The following is a 21,525-nucleotide window of genomic DNA, read 5'->3' as shown; positions in this document are numbered from 1 at the left end:
AATATGCTTTTGTTTTTATTTTATAAAGTTATAATTAAAATTTTTTTAATTATTGAGATCTTGGGTATGAACTTATTTTTTATCTTGGTAAGAAAAAAGTAAGAAAATTATTTATAGAATAAAAGGTTTTTTATGAATTATTTTAATCGAGTTAAGTGGTCACTAGATTTGAATAAAAGCTATTGATTGTTAAATAATTCATTCTTTAGAATTCAAGATCACCTTTCGACGTGAGCGATATTGCAAAGTAGGTAATTCTCTATCTTAATAGAAGTGGTTTTTCGCGATTCGAGAAACGTTTTCTAGCGATCTCGTGTTTGAGATTGGATGCCACAACCTTATGACCTTTTAGCCTCAACGTTTACCCCTCGCAACTCAACTCGTTTCCACCCACTAAACAGAAAGTAAATTAAATCTTTTACATTTTAGTTTTATTAAACCATATCATTTTCATTACTTAAATTATACTTGTATCATATTGAAATATTATCTCATATTATATTATTATTATGAGAAACGAAAAAACATGAAAACAATCACACTAGTTGCACTATAAAAAAATAATTAATATTATACAGAACATTTTATATGACTGTCTAAACAGTTTTGATCATTTTTAGTCTCAACATCTATGACATTAATTTATTTTTAATCACTTGTCTAGTATGTTTATTTTTTATTAAGTGCATAAATGCAGTCACATAAAGATCCCGTTTGAGGACATTAAGTAGAACGTAGTAAATAATTTTTTAAAATTTTTTTACTTTCACCGTTGATTTATCACTTGATATTGCAACTATAATATTAACTCGATTTCATAAATTAAAAAACACAAGTAACATAAAAAAATTAATTTAATGATTTAAATCATAAAAAAAAATATTTCAAATAAATCTAACAGAGCGGAAACATTCATTTTTTATTTTATAATAATCATAATAATAATTTTAAGTATAAAATTATTATTACTATTACACTGTAAAAAATCGAGAGTGAATTCGGAGTGATTACCGACTATTTCAATTCAAATTCATTTCGTCGCTCGGAGTTTTTACAAAAAAATTACTCCGCATAGGAAGTAAACATGGAGTTTGTCTTTTCAGCGGGGTAATTTCGGAGTGGTCTGGATTTTATTTAAATCCGCATTCACTCCGATTCGTAGTTTTAATATTAAAATAAACTTCCCTTCGGAGTAAATTTCACTCCGAGGGGATTAAATAAATAAAGAGTAATCCGCTCCGCATTCACTCCAGATTTAATCCGCCTTCACTTCGCAAATTTTTTACAGTGTAAAGGCACTTGTTAGTTTAGTTTGGCGCGTCTCACTAATGTCTTTGCTTGCAACCGCAGAAACTCCATAACCACCATACCCAGTTTACAAAATTTTCCTACTGTACTGCTTCAATCTGCATCCTCATGATACTCGTTGACAAGCAGTTACGATAAAATTATGGCGCCTTATAGTGGCCCTTTAACATTCCAGCGACTACGCAAATAAAGCAATAAATACTGAGACTAAATGAAATCTTTAAAAAAAAAGAATTAAATACATATGAAAGAGTAAATAGTTCAAGTGTATTTTAAGAATTTAAATAGTCAAATCATCGCTTACATGACAATTGCTAATTGTCTCTTGACTCTGTTTAAGTATAATAAGCCTTTAATCAAAACAAATCTCAATAAATTCCACTTGTCGTGGTCTAACAGTCAACGTTAAAAAAAAAAAAATAAAATAATCTTATTGCTCTTTTTGCTTCCTTGTCTCAAGAGTTTAATTTTATTTATGATTATATACTCTAATTACATAAAATTGAATATACTGGCTATAAAATAAATAATTAAATAAAATATGACAAACAATTTTTCAGTTATACATATGTTTTTTTTATAAGGCTTTCTTTTTATTATTAATTTAAATTCATGACTGTCAAAAAACAGTTAATTAATTGTAAGTGACAATTAAATATCTTCATCACGAGTAATTAATAGATAGCGAATAAATGAGGGTATTTAAATAAATGAATAAAATATAATTTAAAATTAAATAATACTATGAAACAGTTATAAAATAAATCGAGCATTACTTTTTTAAAAAGTTTTAATTCTCATAATTAATTTGACTTAATTGCTTCATGAATCGTTAATAAATAATAGTATACAAGCGCAATGCTTTAACAAGTGAAAGATTAACATTATCAATTAACAGACTCGATAATGCCTGAAATAAATAAAAAAATGATAATAATAAATAAACAAAAAGTACACATGTATGTATATTATCAATCGAAAGAAGGATCTCTTGATGTAAAATCGAAGTAAATAAATCAATGTCTATAGACAAGCCTAATAAATTGTTGGATCGAGTAGGCAGTTAGATCGTGAAATTCCTCAACGATCTCACTTTCGCCCCGACTTCGATAAGCCCTATTAATTACGCGATTAGCTTCGGTATACGAGCATGTGCACATTATAGTACGATGTGTAACGGTATACAACCATATGGGGGTAGATATATACATATTTACATATATTTATGCATATATATATATAAATACCTTATACATACTCTATATAATAGTAAAGATATATATGTATGAACATATAGACAACTAAGTGACGTAATTTTGTAGCAATAAATGCGATAACGATAGTAATCATACGTACAAGAGTTTGCTGTATGTAGTTGATGGTCTTATTATTATCATTATTATTTTTTTTTTTCGATTCCCGGACAACCATCACCATCATTTTTTCTCAGTTCCTTTCTATTATAATAACATTAAATTCAATTATCAATCAAATTAATTCATTCACAAAAATTAATAAATTATTATCAAATTGTTTTATGAATAAATATATATACATTATATTCGTGGAGTTTTAGGTGATTTGCAATATAATAAAAATAAGACATCAAAAATTTAATAATAACAGAGGTCATCTATGCCGAAAATATAATAATAACAATATGACCATGCGCAATGCAAAACATAATACACAATTATTTATTGTTATTATTATCATTATTATTGCTGCCAGCAAGTATATTCGGAGTGAAACCGTATTTATAATATTAACATCTTTGATAATTAGAATCTATTCAATTGATATATGGTATTACAGTGCGCATTAAAAATGATGCATTTTATCATTATTAATCCACATGTAATAACTCATACGCAGTTAAGATTCTAAAAAATAATTTGTCAATCAAGCAGATCAGTAAAGCCGTTATTCCTTTAACACAAAAATTTCAAAAGTCTTATCGTTAAGTAGAGCCACCTTAAAAAATAATGATTATTATTCTCTTATGGTATTTTAGGAATAGTCTCAGCATCTTTAGTCTGAAAAACATTTGAAAAAAATAAATAAATAAATAAAAAATAATTCCAGAGATATGTGGTTTTTGTTTGTGGGATTTTATTTATATTGAAAATTTATACGTATATATGTTCGTTTGTATATATGTATTTATTTATTAGGTATTACGGTTAACAATACCATACTGAAGGGAAAGGATTGGATAACGCGGAAAACCACAAAGACAACTGGTAAACCACCGTGCGTGGTCTGACCCAATTGTATTCGTCATCGTTAATATATTCAAGCGATAAGTCTCCATGTTATTATTACACGACTATATACATAACATAAATAATAATAATAATAATGATAATAATAATAACAGCATTGCGTTGATGGATAAGTTATCAAAATAATAATTATGTTTTTTAATTATAACTTTGTATAAAAGAAAAAAAATTATAGTACCAACACTTGAATATTGAAGATTGAAAAAATAATAATAATCATTATTACAATAAAGATAATAATTATTGTAATTACACTTGCAACTGCAGTGTATACAAGAGCAGTATAGTATAAGAAAAATAATATATATATATATATATATATATATATATATATATATATATATCAAACGATCGTATAGAATTAATGGTCATGTAAATTTGAATCGAATGGATAAATTTATGTATGGCCATTAAATTCTAATGACAGGCTAATTAGATTGAACAATAAATTTACTATTAATCTGATTACGTGTAGATATCATTGATTATTATTACATTGTCTATTACGCTGTTGATTTCATATATATATATATATATGTATACTTTTTATCATTTAAACATTTGATACATTATATAAATTCATTAGATTAAAATCTTAATTTTATTTATTTCATAATTTTTATCGAGGTGATATTAAGCAACGATTGATTGCTTAATTTAAAAGATAAAAAAATTTTTTTTTAGTATTTAAAAGTATATATATATATGAATCTATTTATAGAGATTTAAATAAATTATTATGAGATATTACTCTGGTTATAAAATATTAAATGAAATAATTATCTTCAAGACAGCTCATTATTTGCCTTACATGCAATTTTACTTAATATTTTAACGATCACTATGGCTTTGCCATTAGCAAGAAAAAGGAGGAGCCGTGGGGGTTTTATCCGTAAAAGCCTTTAGATTCTCTTTATTTCTCTCTCATTTATCGATACCAGGTACAAGACGGTGTACTTAACCTTGGATAATAATTTTGAGTTTTCTGAAAATAAATTCAGATTGGATTATGCATTATATAGTTTCCTCATACAGTATTTATAGAAACATCAGCGGTACTGAAAAAATAAACTCGCATAGAAAAATAGCAGACAGAAAAAAAAAGCTTGATAAATAATAAAATATAATACTTGTACGACTTTGAGGATTTAATTCTTTATGCTGGACTCGCCAATGAAAACATTTCTTTCGCAGTAGTTGCTTGAGTTGTTTGTACAGGGATCATAAAGGATTGAGTGCGTCGTGAAGTAAGAGAAGAGGATCCTGAGGGCAGGTTGCCACAATGGATTAAGTTCTTCATCTCTTTTATCCTTCTACTGATACTTTTCTTCATCTCCATCTCTTTCATCTTAGTTTTCATCTTTGTCTTCATCTTCATCTTTTTATTCTCCTTGACGATAACATCGTCGCTAAATTTAGCTCCTCTAGTCGATCCAATCGTTACCTCTGTAGACAGACACTGTACAGAGATCTTTACGATTATTATCAAAATTCAAAGAGTGAAGGTAAAGAGACTAGTATATACTAATAATATATTGTGGTGGTTGTAATAATAGACATACTTAGTTTATTTAAAACTAAAATATCCATACCATTCTCTCTCCATCAATCATTTTTATTTATTTATTTATTTATCATACTTTTTTTTCCGTGTTCACAAACTAACTTTTGTACCTTGTTTCTATACTTTTGCATCATCAATATTATAGAACGTAGGCGCCATACTAACAGGGCTGAATGATATGCCCGTCGAACAACGGGGCGGTACGAACTGTGTGGCGGCGTTGCAATTTTCGCGATTAAAAAAATAATAATAACAAACAACGCTGAGAAAATAGTATGCGTGAGATGGTTGCATATATTATTACTCCGTGGAAAATTGATCGAAAATTCAAGTACTGGCGCCAGATAATTTTTATATTTTCTGATTTTTTTTTATCATATTTATATTCTCTATATTCTTAGTATCTTTGAAATTAAAATTTTTTTTTTACTGGATAGTAAATTTTATTTAAATTTATTATATATTAAATTTTGTTTTTTCATAAAGAATTTAATTTTATTAAAATTGCTTTTTTTTAAGTTTTAATTCGTGTGGTATTTTCTATTTCTGTCCTTCAAATGACCCATTAACCTTACTGTGGAATGCTAGTATGAATGTGTCTTCTATATATCTAGAGTATTAAACTTGTAATAACAGCTCTTTGGATCATCAAGAGAAACGTAACATCGTCTTCTATATCATTCTCTAATGTACTTACATTAAACCAGTATTTATTTTTCTTAAAATAATTTTTAAATTACTGTAACTAAATACTTTCGATTAAAACTCAAAAATCTTTTTAAGTTTGCGGAGTAAATTTATATAGTGATGATATAATATATATAAAAAACGATTGACTTTGTGGGTAGGACTCTTAGTATCATTGATTTCGTTACATCTAGTCTAATAAATAATAGTAAATAATATAGCTGGTGCGATTGTATATAAAACGCGAGTTGTGATAATTGACACCAAAGCTGGAGACAAAGTTGTCAACAAACGAGCATCTTATTGGCAAGGTGTGGGGTATAGGGTAGGGACAACCGAATCTACTACAGCGCCCGCAGTGGACGAAACACGCGTTAAATCGCACTTATGTTGTGAATTGTTATATGAAAGCAGTGTTAAAAAATGATAACAAATAGTTGTTAAAAATTTTTAACACAAAGTTTTTTAAATTCTAGAGTTTCAAAATTTAAAATTACAAATAATTGAAATCATTTTGATTTCTTTACTTAATGCAAATTAATGTTTTCAAATTTAAAATAATTATAATTATTTGAACTCTTTCGTTATTATGACTATTATTGTTGTTGTTGTTATTATTATTATCAGAAGCTAACCTTATGCAGTGCGGAAGAATATTTATTTAACATTTATTTAAATTTTTTATACTTACTTTTTTAATACAATCCTATTTATTTATTTCCACCTTTCAAGTGTGGTATTGCACATATATTTCACGATTTTTATAAATTTTAATTATTTGTTTATATCAATTCGCCGTATGATCTCTGCGCTTTTAGAGGATGATTTAATGCGGTCGACAGATGTCGTTTCCGTCGCGCACCTTGCCAATACGAAATTTTAATCGATATATACATTATTATTTCGGTACAAATACTCAAAAAGTAATTCGAGTACTCAGAGACGGTAGATAATATATGGGGCGATGAATGTAAAAATAATAATATATTGTATTGAATTTGATATCACAAAACAGTGAAAATGAAACATCAACATTGAATGCAATAAGACTATGCTTGTGAAGCGAACTCAACAAATTTTTTTTCTCTGGGTTATAAGCATCCGCGCGCAATTCTAACTAGGAGAGTTCAATGCTACTATGCGTTGCCTAGCGGCTGACAGGGAACTAACAGCGCCCCTCTCTTTGCGCTCGCTTCGTCACTCGTCTATCATTCCAAATTTTGCGTGCTCGTCATAACAAATATTTGAAAATATGAATTTATGTATGTGTGAAAGGGATTATATTAAGGAGTGTCTACAGTAATTTTTATCCAAGCTTTTCTCTCAATCAAAACCTTTAAACACAAAATTAGGAACGAGGCTTGATTCATTACTCTATAATCTAGCAATCTACGTTTTCATTTTTCACAAATGTTCATTTGTTTAAGAGAAAAATGTGGATAAAGTTTCTATTTACTGCGCAAGTGCAATAAGGATAGTACTGTTCGTCAACTTGACTGAGAAAAAAAATTTACTAACACTTGATAAAATGATTTATTAACATTTGATAAATTATATGTATAAAATATTCGACTATATTTATTAAATATTAGTCTACATATATTAAATATTGATGTTTTACATCGACTAAATATTACTAGATTCATATAAACATATGATAGGTCGCTGATCAATATTTAGTATGAGTTTACTAATATTTAATAAACCGTGTACTAAATATTGATAAATTTTATTAATATTTGATAAATTGTTCTTTCAGTGTTGAGTGTGATAGAGAAAAAAATTTAGACCCGTCTTAAGACAAAATGACTTAAATTTTTCCAAAAAATCTAAATACAAATTTGTAGGACGATTAGGCTTATAATTACTTACAAATCATAATTGTATTTGATTCTATTGATGACTAGATCTTCGTAACTTATGACCAGCATGTAATCATTGAATCAGAAATTTTATTGAACTTTTGGATCGTTAAAAATTTTTGATCATTCTGAATCTCGACTTCCAACAATAAAAATTGAATCAATACCTTTAATTTATTCAAAATTTAAAAGTTTCATAGCAGGGATTAAAATTATGTTTATAAAATTTGTAAAGTTTTTATTCAAGTGACAGTTATAAATGTTATTTTTTAAAGACGACATCTGGTTTATTTCAGGCATGTAATAAATAGTCTAGGCAATTAATTAAGACCGCGTTAACAGTGCAACCGCAGTCTCGAGATGCAGCAAAAGAAAGAGAAATAAATTAAACATTTTAATTAATGTCAAGAGAACTTTTTTTAAATTTTTTATTTCAATAGAGTAATTCATATTGAGATAACCACGAGTTTAAAAAAAAATTCGACATTGAGTAATAATTTTTCTTTTTAAAAATTCTGAACTATTTTTCAAAATCAAGGCTAACAGATTAATGTCATAATGTTAACCTTGCCCATACATTTGATTAATATTAACACTCGCAAATTAACAGGTCTATAAAACTAAGTCAACTTGCAATAAATATCATTTATGATTAATCTTTATCAGCCAAAAAAATATTTTTTATTTGTTATTATTAATTGAATTTTATAACAAAAAATGATTTATTCATTTGTTAGCTATTATCTTGTAATTATTTTAATGAAGCTGTTAATTTCTTGTTATTTCATCACGGATGATGAAATCAGCAAAACACTATTTTTCAACTTGACTTAATTTTTTAAGATATAAATCGATAAAGAAACAAGAACGTGATATAGCTGAATGAAAACATCGATTATGGAAATGACTATTTAAAGATTTAATAGATACAGAGACATGAAAATTGCTCTCCTTTCAATATAAGACTAGACGCAGTTTATGCCGTTGAAAAAACATTCAAGTTGAATGAAAAATATAAAAGATTTAAAAGGTAACAAAAAACAAGTTCTATCATTATTGCCATTTTTGAAAAATATGTCAAATAAAATTACCGATTGTTACATTTTTATTTTAACTTGAAATTTTTTCTGCAATTACTCCGTCATGCGTGTTAAATATAACCATAAGTAAAGAAAAAGAGTTTTTTTTTATTTGTAACATAATTTAAAAATATATGTACTTGAAAATTTAGTAGTTGAAGTTAAAAAGCAGCCATGATTATAAATTAAATCATTCAAACTAAATCGTAGGTAATAAAATAAATGTGTCCCACATCATGTGAATGAACGTAACATTTTGGCGAGTCATGTTTAATTTAATAAACTTAGATTTAGCTTACATTATTTCCGTCACTTTAATCTTTGGTATACAAATATTAATATTATATACCTATTTAAACAGTAAATTTAAGATCGTCGAACTATATTACTATGTAGTACTTGGCATCGGTCTCGCTTACGTCTGGTCCGCGTCGCATAAATTGTGCAGCATCCCCACCGCGGATGCTTGCACCTGGCCAGCAGTCTCGAGGACTCGAGAGCAGAGTTGATAGTAGAAGGAGAATTGGCATCTCTGCGGCGTGACCCGGCGTGACCTCTCGACCATCGGCTCGTGCTCTCTCCTGATCGACCTTTCGCCTCGATTTCCGTTCCTACAACGGCCTCAGAATATCTTCCAATGTCTCTCCCTTTTTTCTTTTTCTTGAATTTTCTTTGATTTATTTACTGCAATAAAAAAAGAATTTGCCTCAATAAAAAGACCTAATAATTTGATTTGCTTTTCTCACCGTAAAAAAAAATCTTCGACTACTTTTCAAGATACTTGGATTCTATTCCTTACCATTACTTTATTTTTATTTTATACTTTTTTCTCGTTCTTAAGATTTTATTCTCAAGTGGATTGTGCTATTTCTCCCTCTGGATTATTGCCATAGATCTTTCAGCCTCTATTTCAACTCTACTTCCTCCGTTAATTTCTCTTTCCTTCCCACTCGTTGAAAATTCTTGGCAAGATTTTCTTGCTGAATTTTTCAGCCCGGAATTAAAAGCCACTGCAGTAAGAGAGATGGTCTCATGAAACTTTTCAGCGTCGCATACTAAAAATATTCACTGCACATACGAAACTTTTATTATACTTATTTTTTTACTTCTTCCTTATATTCCCGCTTGTTTCCTTTCGACTATTTTTCAAAGCTTCCATCAATACGTTGCAGTAGATGTACAAAATGGACCAATATCTGTTATTCTCAGCACGTTCTTTTACGACAATTCATGCTAATGGTTATTGTTTTGATACGCTGCGACTGATTTAGATCGTACAATTTGTCTTTGAACCAGATCTTGTCTCCATTATGTTATACACGGACATAATAATCATTTCTTTTTTTTTTTTTTTCAATGTTCTCTTGTGTCTTTTATCTGACATTAAAATCTAATCTGATATTTTCTTAGATATTTAATGACATTTGTTGTGAATAATAATAGCTAATACATCTTGTGTAATTCAATAACAACATATTTATTCATAATAACAATTAAATCAACGTCTAATCAACTTATAATTACTGTAATATACTATATCTATATATTTATAAAAGAGAAACTTTATTATTATTATTGTTAACTATAATTAAAAAAATTACTATTCAAATTGAATATTAAATTTATTTATTTTCATTACCGTAATTATCGTCATAATAAAATTTATTTTATAAAATTTTTCAAGCTGTTGAATATTTATCTCAACTTTATTACTATAATAAAATATATTTTTTAATTTCCTTGATATTAATAATTTTTCATATTCTTAAAAAAAAATAAAAAATTTTAATGAATTTACATAATGAAAAATTAAATGTTTATTAAATTACAAATTAAAATCACAAATAGATTTCTCTTAAAATAATAATAATAAAAATAAAAGGAAAATATATTTAATAGGATAATTCGCATCGCAATAAAAGTATTTAAGGAATTAAATATCTATTTGAAATAGTACTCTTTCTTAGTAGAATATAAAAGTTTAAATATCAATTGGCGATTCGTAGACTTAATATACTAGTGGCTGATTCTCTGATCGTAAAACTACGAGGACTTTGAGTCAGCGAAATAATTGCCTTATAATAAGATGCGTGAAATCGATACATTGAACGTTTTATCGTCACTAAATTCTCTCGTTCCGGTTTTTCATAGGCTCGTTACTAACAAGAGTTATACATCGCGCGTGTTTAAAGCACATATTCACCTCACATGTGCTGTACACAAGAAAAGAGAGAAAAGGTAAAGTTAAAGATACCGCAAATCGTGTGTACACATCAAGTACATTACACGAGCTACATTTGCCTTTTGGTTATGTGTATATTGTATATATATATATATATATATATATATATATATATATATATATATATATATATATATATAAATATGTGTGTAGTATATCTACCTATACATTCACAAGTTGCCCTTAAGCCTCTTTGCTTTTCTTTGTTTGTATTTATATTTACCGATCAAGTACTTATAGCAACCAAACGTACAAGAGTTAGATATATCGCTAATGTATAGTGTATATACATGTATAAAATTGTAGAGAGGCTAAGTCTAAGCGCCATAGGTGCGTTAATCCTGTGAGAATCGAGTTTTATTGGCGTGAGTAGTGCAGATAGAAGGCAATCGATAAATCGTAATGTAATATTTCACTGAATCGTTCACCTTTTTACACCATGATCTCTCTTTTGTACATTCTTTTATTTATATACAAATACAAATGTATTTATCATTTTTTTTTATTGTTCTTTATCTTTTGTAGTATTGATTGAAATTTTTTGTTATTGTAAAATGTTACAACAAATATTTTTATTTATCATTTTAATCGTTAAAAATTCTTAGAGGTAAAAAATAATATACCTGAAGATCGGAACGTTTTTCGCGGAACAAAAAAAGAAAATTCGAAAGTGAAAAATCTACTGAATGACTAGATTTCTGAAATGTTTCGCATATAGATGCTGGTATGTTAGCCGAAAACCTTAGGCCATCCTCAATCCTGAACTACCACTCAAGCAGACAAATTACATAATTAATATAATACATGAATAATTTTAATTTTTCATTTTCATTGTGCGAAAATCGTTCCGATCTTCAGTTACATAAAAAATAATGTTATTTGTTGCACTGTAAAAATCGAGAGTGAACACGGAGTAAATAGGGAGTTTGTTTTTTCATCGAAGTGATTACGGAGTGATTTTGATTTTATTAAAACTTGCATTCAAACCGATTTTGGAGTTTCGATATTGAAATAAACTCCACTTCGAAGTAAATTTCAGTCCAAGGGAATTAAATGAATAAACAGTCATCCGCTCCGCATTCACTCACTGACAGAAGGATTTCTTAGTATTTAAGAAACCATTTCTTAGACATCACTTTTTTGTATTTAACAAATATTTCTTACTATTTAAGAAATGATTTTTTAATAGTTAAGAAATCATGCCTTAAGAAATGGAAGTAAATGGAAGTTACGGTCTGACGAATGAGTTTTACATTATTTTTTTAAACTTATTTTTTTTCTCCATAAAAAACTTTTAACTTGAAATAATAACTTGGAAATTTACTTAAAGTATGAAACGTATAAAATAAACTTTTGTGGTAAATTTTATTAAATAATTTTATAAAAATGTTTTGCAACAAACTTATAAGTTTAAAATTCAAAGATAAATACAAACTTTACTATTTATTTTAAAAGCGTCAACAAAAAGAAAAAAAAGTCTTTTAACGTCATTGTCGTAAAGTGTTGATAAGTAAATATTCATTATCATTAGTAAAGTAGCTACTTTAAAAATCAAATACGTCAACAGTAAAAAAAAATTGAATAAAACTTTGATGTATAATATCTTCACATAATGAGAAAGATAAAGGTGATCAAGTTAAAAATATGATAGTGTAATTAAGCAAGAGTAAGACAATAATAATATAAAGATAATAATGAAATGTAAATAAAGATGAGTGAAAAATTAATAACAGGCAAATATTTACAAAAGATATGTGTATATTTATAAATATAAATTTATTAAATATTTTAATAATGTAATTAAACCCGATAAAACTTATTAATTTATAAGTGAAATAAAACCGCCCAGATTTACCGCTCACTCACTCATTTAAAATAATTTTTTTATTTTTATTCTCCACACATTTTTATTCACGTCACAGATCATTAATGTATATAATCGTCAATCTACACACTTCACCCGAGTTTCAAGTAGATCATTATCACGTCGATGCCGGATGTTATTTTAAATAGCTCAGACATATATCGAAATCGATTGAAAGGGTCGATAAGTCTTGGAAGGTTATCTCTAAAAATAAATAACTGACGAAGAAATGCATAAAAATATATATGTGTATATATATATATATATATAAATCAATAAATAAAATTATTTGCTTTCTCAATACAATTTAATAGTTATCTCTCGTGTTATCTTTTAATTAACACAACCTTTTTGATTGTTGACTGCACTTGATTGCAATAAAAAAAAATATTTTATTAAATAAATTTAACCACAAATACATCAATTAATATCATTAAATTTATTTTACTAAAAAATTTTCATATTGATATATATATATTTATACGTTTAAAGTGAATAAAATACATGGCAATTGTTGGCTGATAAATCTCATCTTTATTAAATATACATTTTGATCGTAAATGTAGTATATACTTATGTGAGTTATACATGTTATATATTTACCTATTAAAAATATCATATATGTATATGTGTATATATATATATAGAAATGGCGAGATAAACCTCCTGGCCACGACGATCGGTGTCAGTTAATCGTGACTGGCAAGCTCGTGCGTTAAACGGATCGTTACCGAGAGAATTGTTAGTACGTTCGCTATCCGATTCATACAAACATGCTGGACCAAGTGATCGAAAACAGCCGGCCGGGCAACCGAATAGAATTACTAGTAAATGTATATTATGTATATATATAATAGACCGTATGGTGAGTTTAAACGGACGTATGAGTATGAGTATAGTGGAGAATATGTAGTATAGAGATATATGTTAACTTGACTATAAAGATAAAGAGAGTAAAAGAGTTGTTCGTCACTACCAGTTAACTTTAGCCGTTGATATATACATATTTGTATGTATATTATATGTAGATATGTATTTATATAGATTAATATATGCATATATATATACCGGTAATATACTTGAGTATGGAGCGGCGGGTGTCAGTCAGATCAAGAACAGGCAAATATAACGGGCGGGATCGATAATATCGCTGCTGATGCTGGTGGCTATTATTAGTAACAAACCATCGTACACGTTGTGGCATGTATGCAAAAGAGAGAGAACTAACTTGTTATTCACCTTTACCCTCGTCGCTGCTGGACCGCGTGTGGAGAGTTAAGAGTATAAAGTAGATGCATGCATGTATGTTTGCTGTACATATAGAACTTCCTTGAACACACAGATATAAAATTTCTCTCTCTGTCTGATATTTTTTTTCATAAATATTTTTTTAACGTATTAAAATATGCGTAGAACTGCGCGACTTTAAATTTATATCACACAGGTGGCACGTATCTAGTTGCATCTTAAATTTTTTATTAAGTACTTCCGAGACTATCATTTATTTATAAATTTATTGTTTTATTTATTTATGCATAAATGCATACATTTGTTAAGATGAAAATTAAAATTAATAAGCAAGAATTAGCTTTTAATGACATTAATAATAATTTTTTTTTGCAATTTATTTTAATTATCATAAATTATTTTTAGATTAAAGTTTATATGTGCAATAAGAAAGACAGGTTGTATAATATCGTGTTAATAATAGTAAAGATGATGTTTAACTACGAAAGATTTAAGCGTAAATAACAATCAAATGTTTAGTATAGTATCTATCCAGTCGTGCTGATCTGATGATAAAGATAAAAATATTTTCTTGGGTAACGCTATCGGTTACAATCAACAATTCTCTCGTTAAATATTAAATAAACACCTTTCATAGAGATTTTAACGTCACCTTTTTGTTGTCCTTGACATCATCTTCTGGATCATTTCTTCTATAATGTACAAATAATGTACACATGCTCCTTCGTGTGTTACAAGCTTTCATTTTGTTTTTTATGTCAGGCTTTGTCTCTTTTTTTTAATACTTAAGACAACTCGGGCATCTATAATCTATAATAGCTTATAAAAAGCTGTTAGCGTAAATATATCAAGGTTATTAGTGTACAACATTTTTTAACCTATGCAACTATTTACAAAAATACAACTATATAAATAACTTTATCAATATACTATTAACCTACAATATTATTAATTTAAATTCATGATTGTCAAAAAAAAGTTAATTAATTGTAAGTGATTTTGAAAATTCACCTTTCATTAATTTAATTTTTATAAAATTTTTATTTATTAAAAAAATAGTTACACTAAAGAGAAAAAACTTTTAGAAACATTGCATATTTTCCTTATAAAAAATTATGCTATTGAAAATTTTCAATCTTATATATTTTTATGAGTGTGAATGTAGTAGACATCAGACAAATTTAAAATTATACATAAATAGAGTTAATAATTAAAAAAACAATATTTATAAAAAATGCACTTATCAATTTCAAAATTTTTTAAATTTTATTTTATTAATTATTTACTCTATTTATTAATAATTTTAAATTTGTCTAATGTCTGCTACATTCACACTCACTATATTTTTAATGCGAAGTTTACAGATTTCATTCAAAATCATTTTCTTAATCGAAGAAAAGTAGTGTTCTAATTCATCACGTAAACTTATACTTTTACGGTCAATATAAAATTTCTTCCCGGCTATTTATTATAGCTGCGATGAATATTTGAAATAATAACAGTATTTTATAAAATACTATTTTATTTATTATCTTATCAAATTGCAATAAAAAAATATATAGCAACATTTTTTTTTTAAATAATCTGGCTTATCAATTATTATTTTATCTCAAGTAATAAAAAATAGAAAATGGCAATTGTCAACAATTATTTATTACATACATAAATCTATTTAAATTTACGTATATATTATTCTTGTTATTATTATCGTATTGTTTCATTTCTTTATAATTTTTTCTCACGAAAAGTCAACGTATAAGTAAATAAATGAAAGTTACTGGATCATAAGCATGAATAAATATTTTAAATTCACAACATTGTAGTATATCCATATGAGAATACGCATAATAATGTTACAGGAAAGACTGGTGACTCGCCCTTATCCATTTGTGGAATTCAAAAACCGCTGTCATGACATTTTATTGTCGTTTATGTACCTTATAAAAGACCAAATGTGTAGCAAATGTAAAATATTTAAACAAATATACCACATGTATATATAGATATATATAAGATGGTAAAAATGATCAAGGTATAGCAGCAGTTTACCTCGTGTCCAACACAACCAAAGTGAATTTGAAAAATGGACAGTCCACTAAATAAATTTAAAAAAATAAAATTTTATAAGACTTTAAAGAGAATCTTAATAGTCTATATAATACATCTATATATGCATAAGCGACCTCACCGCGACCTTGTCCCTTCTTCACTCTGGTCTCTTACAACAACAAGCAGGGACGCCTTCTCTGTGTATCGATAACCCATAAATTTGACTTGCCGTCTTATTTACGATACTGCTGTTGCCCGTTGCGCTGCGATGCCCAAGGCGGTCGCAGTCTTGCCTACCATGACCTACGACAACGTCTATACTTCTTATATTACTACATACATGCTACACTCATCTTATCTCCTTTAAATTTTCATTTATAACAGGACAAACTCAACTCGAGTAATTTATTCTGTTCAATTGAATCTTTATATGTCCACTACATTCTTCATTTACATTTTTATTTTACCAATTAATTTCATTTTTTATCTTATTTATTCTTGATTTCATTTTTGAACAAGATCACCAAACTGTAAAATACCGTGAGTGAATTCGGAGTGATTACAGATTTTATTTAAATCCGAATTCACTCCGTCACTTGAAGTTTCGAAGTTCTTACAAACAAATCACTTTGCATACGGAGTAAATAGGGAATTTGTCTCTTCAACGGAGTGATTTCGGAATGGTCTGGATTTTATTTGAATCTGCATTCACTCCGATTCGGAGTTTTAATACTAAAATAAACTCTCCTTCGGTGTAAATTTCACTCCGAGCGTATTAAATAAATAAACAGTCATCACTCCAGATTTAATCCGCGTTCACTCCAAAAATTTTTTACAGTGCAAACCCATAAATATTTAATATTTATATTTTTTGGAAGATGTTTTTTTAATTTTTTAAATTTTGGTTTTCATTCAATTGGAGATTTTTTTTATTCATCATTTCTACTAAGTGGTTTTATTAATGTGTAGAAAAAATATTAAATAATTGTCAATTTGCCAAAAAAATAAAAATGTTGATAGCGTCCAAGTCTGGGTCCATTCGTCCGTGCAAAATTACTCCGGATAGCTTTAGAATGTTATTTGGCAAAAAATCAAAATTTCATTACTTGCTTCTTGTCTGGATCTTCTTAACATTATTATTTATTTATTTATCACACTATATAAGTATCCCAATAAATTATTTTTACATCAATAAAATAACAAGGTGATTAAAATTTTTTTTATCTGTTTATAATTACAGGTATTAATTTAAATGAGTTAAATAATTTTTTTGTGTTGTACAACATGGGAATACAAATGAAGATTTAAAAACATATTATAATTTTATTCATGATAAATTAAATTTTTTATACGTATCAAAATGAATTCAATGAATTTTAACTCTTATCGAAGATTAAAAACAAGTTAATGAATAATCGGTTACAATAATAAATTATTTTAATTAATGTGCTGGTGATTTATTTATAAATATACGTTATTTATCAAGGTCTTGTGATTCACGAAAAGTTAAATTCACTTTGACGCAATTACAACAGTTTTGAGATTATATTACGCCACTTTTAAAAGCCGAGACAGAGAGAGGGTTAAAAGTTGCGCGTGTAAACGTCGACGAGTTACCTCAAAATAGATGAATGTATATGTAAGTTTTAAAGAGAGAAAGACGTTTTACAAACACACACCACGTTAACGAACCGACGTTTGATTCTCCCATCTCATCTCATATATTTTGTCTCGTTCCTTTTTCTTGGAGGGCGAATGTTGAAATCAGGTAACAGAAACTTGTACGTAACTTCTAAAGTCAAGGTATATTATTTTATTAACTTATGTTTTTCTTCTTGTCATGCCAAAAATAACACTTTAAATATACTAAACTAATTGATTACTACATGCTCTATTTTTTTTAACAATTTTGTTTCATTGATCATCAGATTTAGATGTACACTTTTATACATAACGTTCATTAACAGTCGCCTTGGTTGTTATTTTCGTTCTTGTGCAGAAATCTAATTCATTTTCGACTCTGAAAAGTTGTCACATCATAAATTTTTTTAAAAATATTCTACACAGAAAAAAATTCCAAAATTCCATATTATTTTTATTAATCCATTACAGTTTCGCGAATTTACAGATTGATTCAAACCCGAAACTAAAAATTAAATTATTTTCACGGCGATGCAAGTACTCTCTAAAAATGAATTAGTGAAATTCACTGCGAATTAGTGAATATGCACTTGGAAGCAGCTATAAGTATACCACTGGTCGAATTAGTGGTATACTTATAGCTGTAGAAATAGTGACTATTCACTGATTCGCAGTGAATTTCACTAATTCATTTTTAGAGAGTATTGTAATTTTAAATACGCGATCGGAAAAATATGATAATGGTTATTTTCGAGACAGCATTTTATCAATTTTTATTGTGCTATATATCAAGAAAAAGTTACATAATCCCGGGTCAAAAAAATAACTTGATTTTGGCGTAATTTAAAAAATTGAAAATAAAGCAAGTCAAGCAAGACAAAAGCAATTCAAGTATAAGTTCTTTTTTTAATAAATGAAAAACAAATTTTAAGATATGAAAATACATTAGATTTTGACTTGATTTTAACTAAATTGTCTTATTTAGTACCGATTTACGCCAATTAAGTCAAATTCAAATCACGTTGTCTTGGATTTTACTTAGTTGACTTAAATTTTTAAGTTATAACTTAATTCTCATTCATGATCAGATATGGACAAAACTAATCATTCATGGCCATGCATGATCAGGTATTACCATAAATGAAAGTTCTTATTGAGAAGGGAAACTCTTCCTAAATGACCATGAATGATCCGACGTGGGCATGCATGATCTTGTTTGATCAGATATGAATCATGTATGGTCAGTTATAACTCATATAAGATCGGATATATATCATATATAAATCATACATGATCAAGAATGATTAAGAATAATCATGGATGATTAAGTCTGATCATTCTAAAGATTTGTTCTATGGATGAGAATGCTTATGCCTGCTCATACATGACCATGTCTGGACCATGGATGAATCTTAATGGATCATGCCTGACCATGCATGACTCATGCATAATTCACGTATAATCATGATCCAAGATCAAGCATGGATTATGCATGATCATGCATGCCGATTTTTTCCCGGGTAAAAAAGTCATATTCAAGTTAAAAAAAGGTGTAGCCAAAATCAAGTTAACTTAGTCAAATTCAAGTCATAAAAATTATAGTAGTCAAAATCAAGTTTATTAAGTCAAAAGCAAGTCAAAAAAGTCTATATCAAGTTATTTTTTTGACCCGGGATCTAATATAAATAACTCAAGTATATATTTTTATCAAAGATAATAATTTTTGTTCTTCACACAATTGCCTAGAAGAAAAAGATTAAAAAAAAATATATTGAAAAATATGAATTTTTTAAATTTTTCATAATTAATAATAAATAAGACTGTACTTCAGCATAATTATCGTTATTAGAAATTAAGTGATTAAAAATTTTTCTCATGTTAGTGAAGATTTATTACCACTAAATAAAAAAGTTTTTCGATAGTTAGTGATTACAATTTATGTATCAGTGATATTTTATTTAACATTCATATAAACAAAAATAAATAAGTGTATTTGAATAAAAAATCTATAAAATGATTATTTAATTAAATTCCTATAAATAAATAATTATAAATTAAAACTTAAGGAAGTAAAAGCCATTAGACTGATAACATATTCTAAGTGACTATAAATTTATAATGAATAGATACACAAAATAAACGTGAATATTAAAGTGAATTAACGATGAACGCGGTAGTAATATAAATTGTGTTGAAAGTAAAAATTAAAAAAAAATTAATTAACGGTATAAATAATATTTAACACAAACTGTAAAATATTTAAAACAACATATTATACAATTATAGAGACGAATAATTATTAATGACAATTAATTTAAATCGTTATTTGTATAATAACATGATATAAAGATAAACGAGTTTCCTTTGGATGTATATCCAACACACAAACATTTAATGACGTCAATCCTTTTTGATTAAAGTAACTGCGTGATTCGCATAAAGAATCATCATTTACTAATGTATACTATTCTATGCACACATATATATCTTTCACTTGAGACATTACTTTAGTGAGTAACAGTAGTTATTTCTTATATTCACTGTCACTGTCAGTGTCACTGTCATTGTTATTGTCATTATCATTGTCATTGTTATCGTTTCAAGTGCAAGATCCATTGTAATCGTTAAAGGATCGTCTGGCTTGATAGAATTCACTAAATAACGTCTGATGATAATAAAAAATCTATATAACGAACGATATTTTGCAACCCAGTCATATAATGCCTGGTGACATTTTAATTAACGTCAATTTACTTACTCAATATTTATTAAAATCATTATATGTATTTTTATTAGCTCAAATATTTTTGTTTCCATTTAAATTTATTGTAAACTCTTTAATTAAAATATTTATTTATATCACGGCATGAAATAAAAATAAATTCAAGTTAGATAGAAAATAATAATATTTATATTTATTATTATGATTATTATCAGTTACAACTAAAGTTGTCCATTTAAATTCATGGTAATAAAAAATAAAGTTCTCTGATATGTTTAAAGGTTTATTTACATGAAAAATCATATCATGCACCTGTGAATTGCATGTAGAGCCTTAAAGCGTTTGTAAAATAAAGCATCCGGTTACTTTACTATTTCTTCCGGATGCAATCAGAGAAACAAGTCGTACGTGTGTAACGTCGTACAGTATCAGTAAAAGATATAACATGTGCATACAAAGAATAACGATGAAAAAAAATTAAATTAAATTATTCAAGGTGCGAATGATGAAGAAGAAAAGATGAAGAAGACATACAAGAACATAAAAAATAAATGAAATAAAAATATTCAATCATTAATTCATCGTGAGCACCTTGAACTGTTCTTACACTCAAGTCCTTAAACATATTTCCCCTTCGTAGGATCGACTCCCTCTACTTATAGTCCATCTCTTTCTCACTTGACATCATATATAAATCCATTCCCCGTGGGTTACGAGTACACCGACACTGGCAAGGATACTCACCCGTTTCTAAATATAAATATAAACTATATATGACTATATGTATCTATATACATATAGTACGTAAATACATACGTATGTACAAAGGTAGTATGTAACTGCGAAATGGAAGAGTAGAAGCCGGTTACGGTTGAGTGTATCGAAGAGAAACACTGTACTGGAAACTTTTAACCTGCAGATATTGTAAATCCTGATGTTTCTACTCCTTGCTTCAGGATATACATAACTATATT

At 27.4% G+C, this 21,525-nt stretch overlaps 1 protein-coding gene across 15 annotated transcripts in view; it reads left to right on the top strand.

The window, feature by feature from the left end:
• LOC130668780 (uncharacterized) overlaps positions 1-21,525 on the top strand; it is a 113,948-nt gene that overhangs the window by 61,398 nt on the left and 31,025 nt on the right. The window lies entirely within an intron of this gene.

Source organism: Microplitis mediator, chromosome 5, assembly GCF_029852145.1.
Source record: "Microplitis mediator isolate UGA2020A chromosome 5, iyMicMedi2.1, whole genome shotgun sequence".
NCBI classification, from domain to species: Eukaryota; Metazoa; Arthropoda; class Insecta; order Hymenoptera; family Braconidae; genus Microplitis; species Microplitis mediator.
Note: the sequence above shows the minus strand (reverse complement) of the source record. Positions and strands in the feature narration are given on the sequence as shown.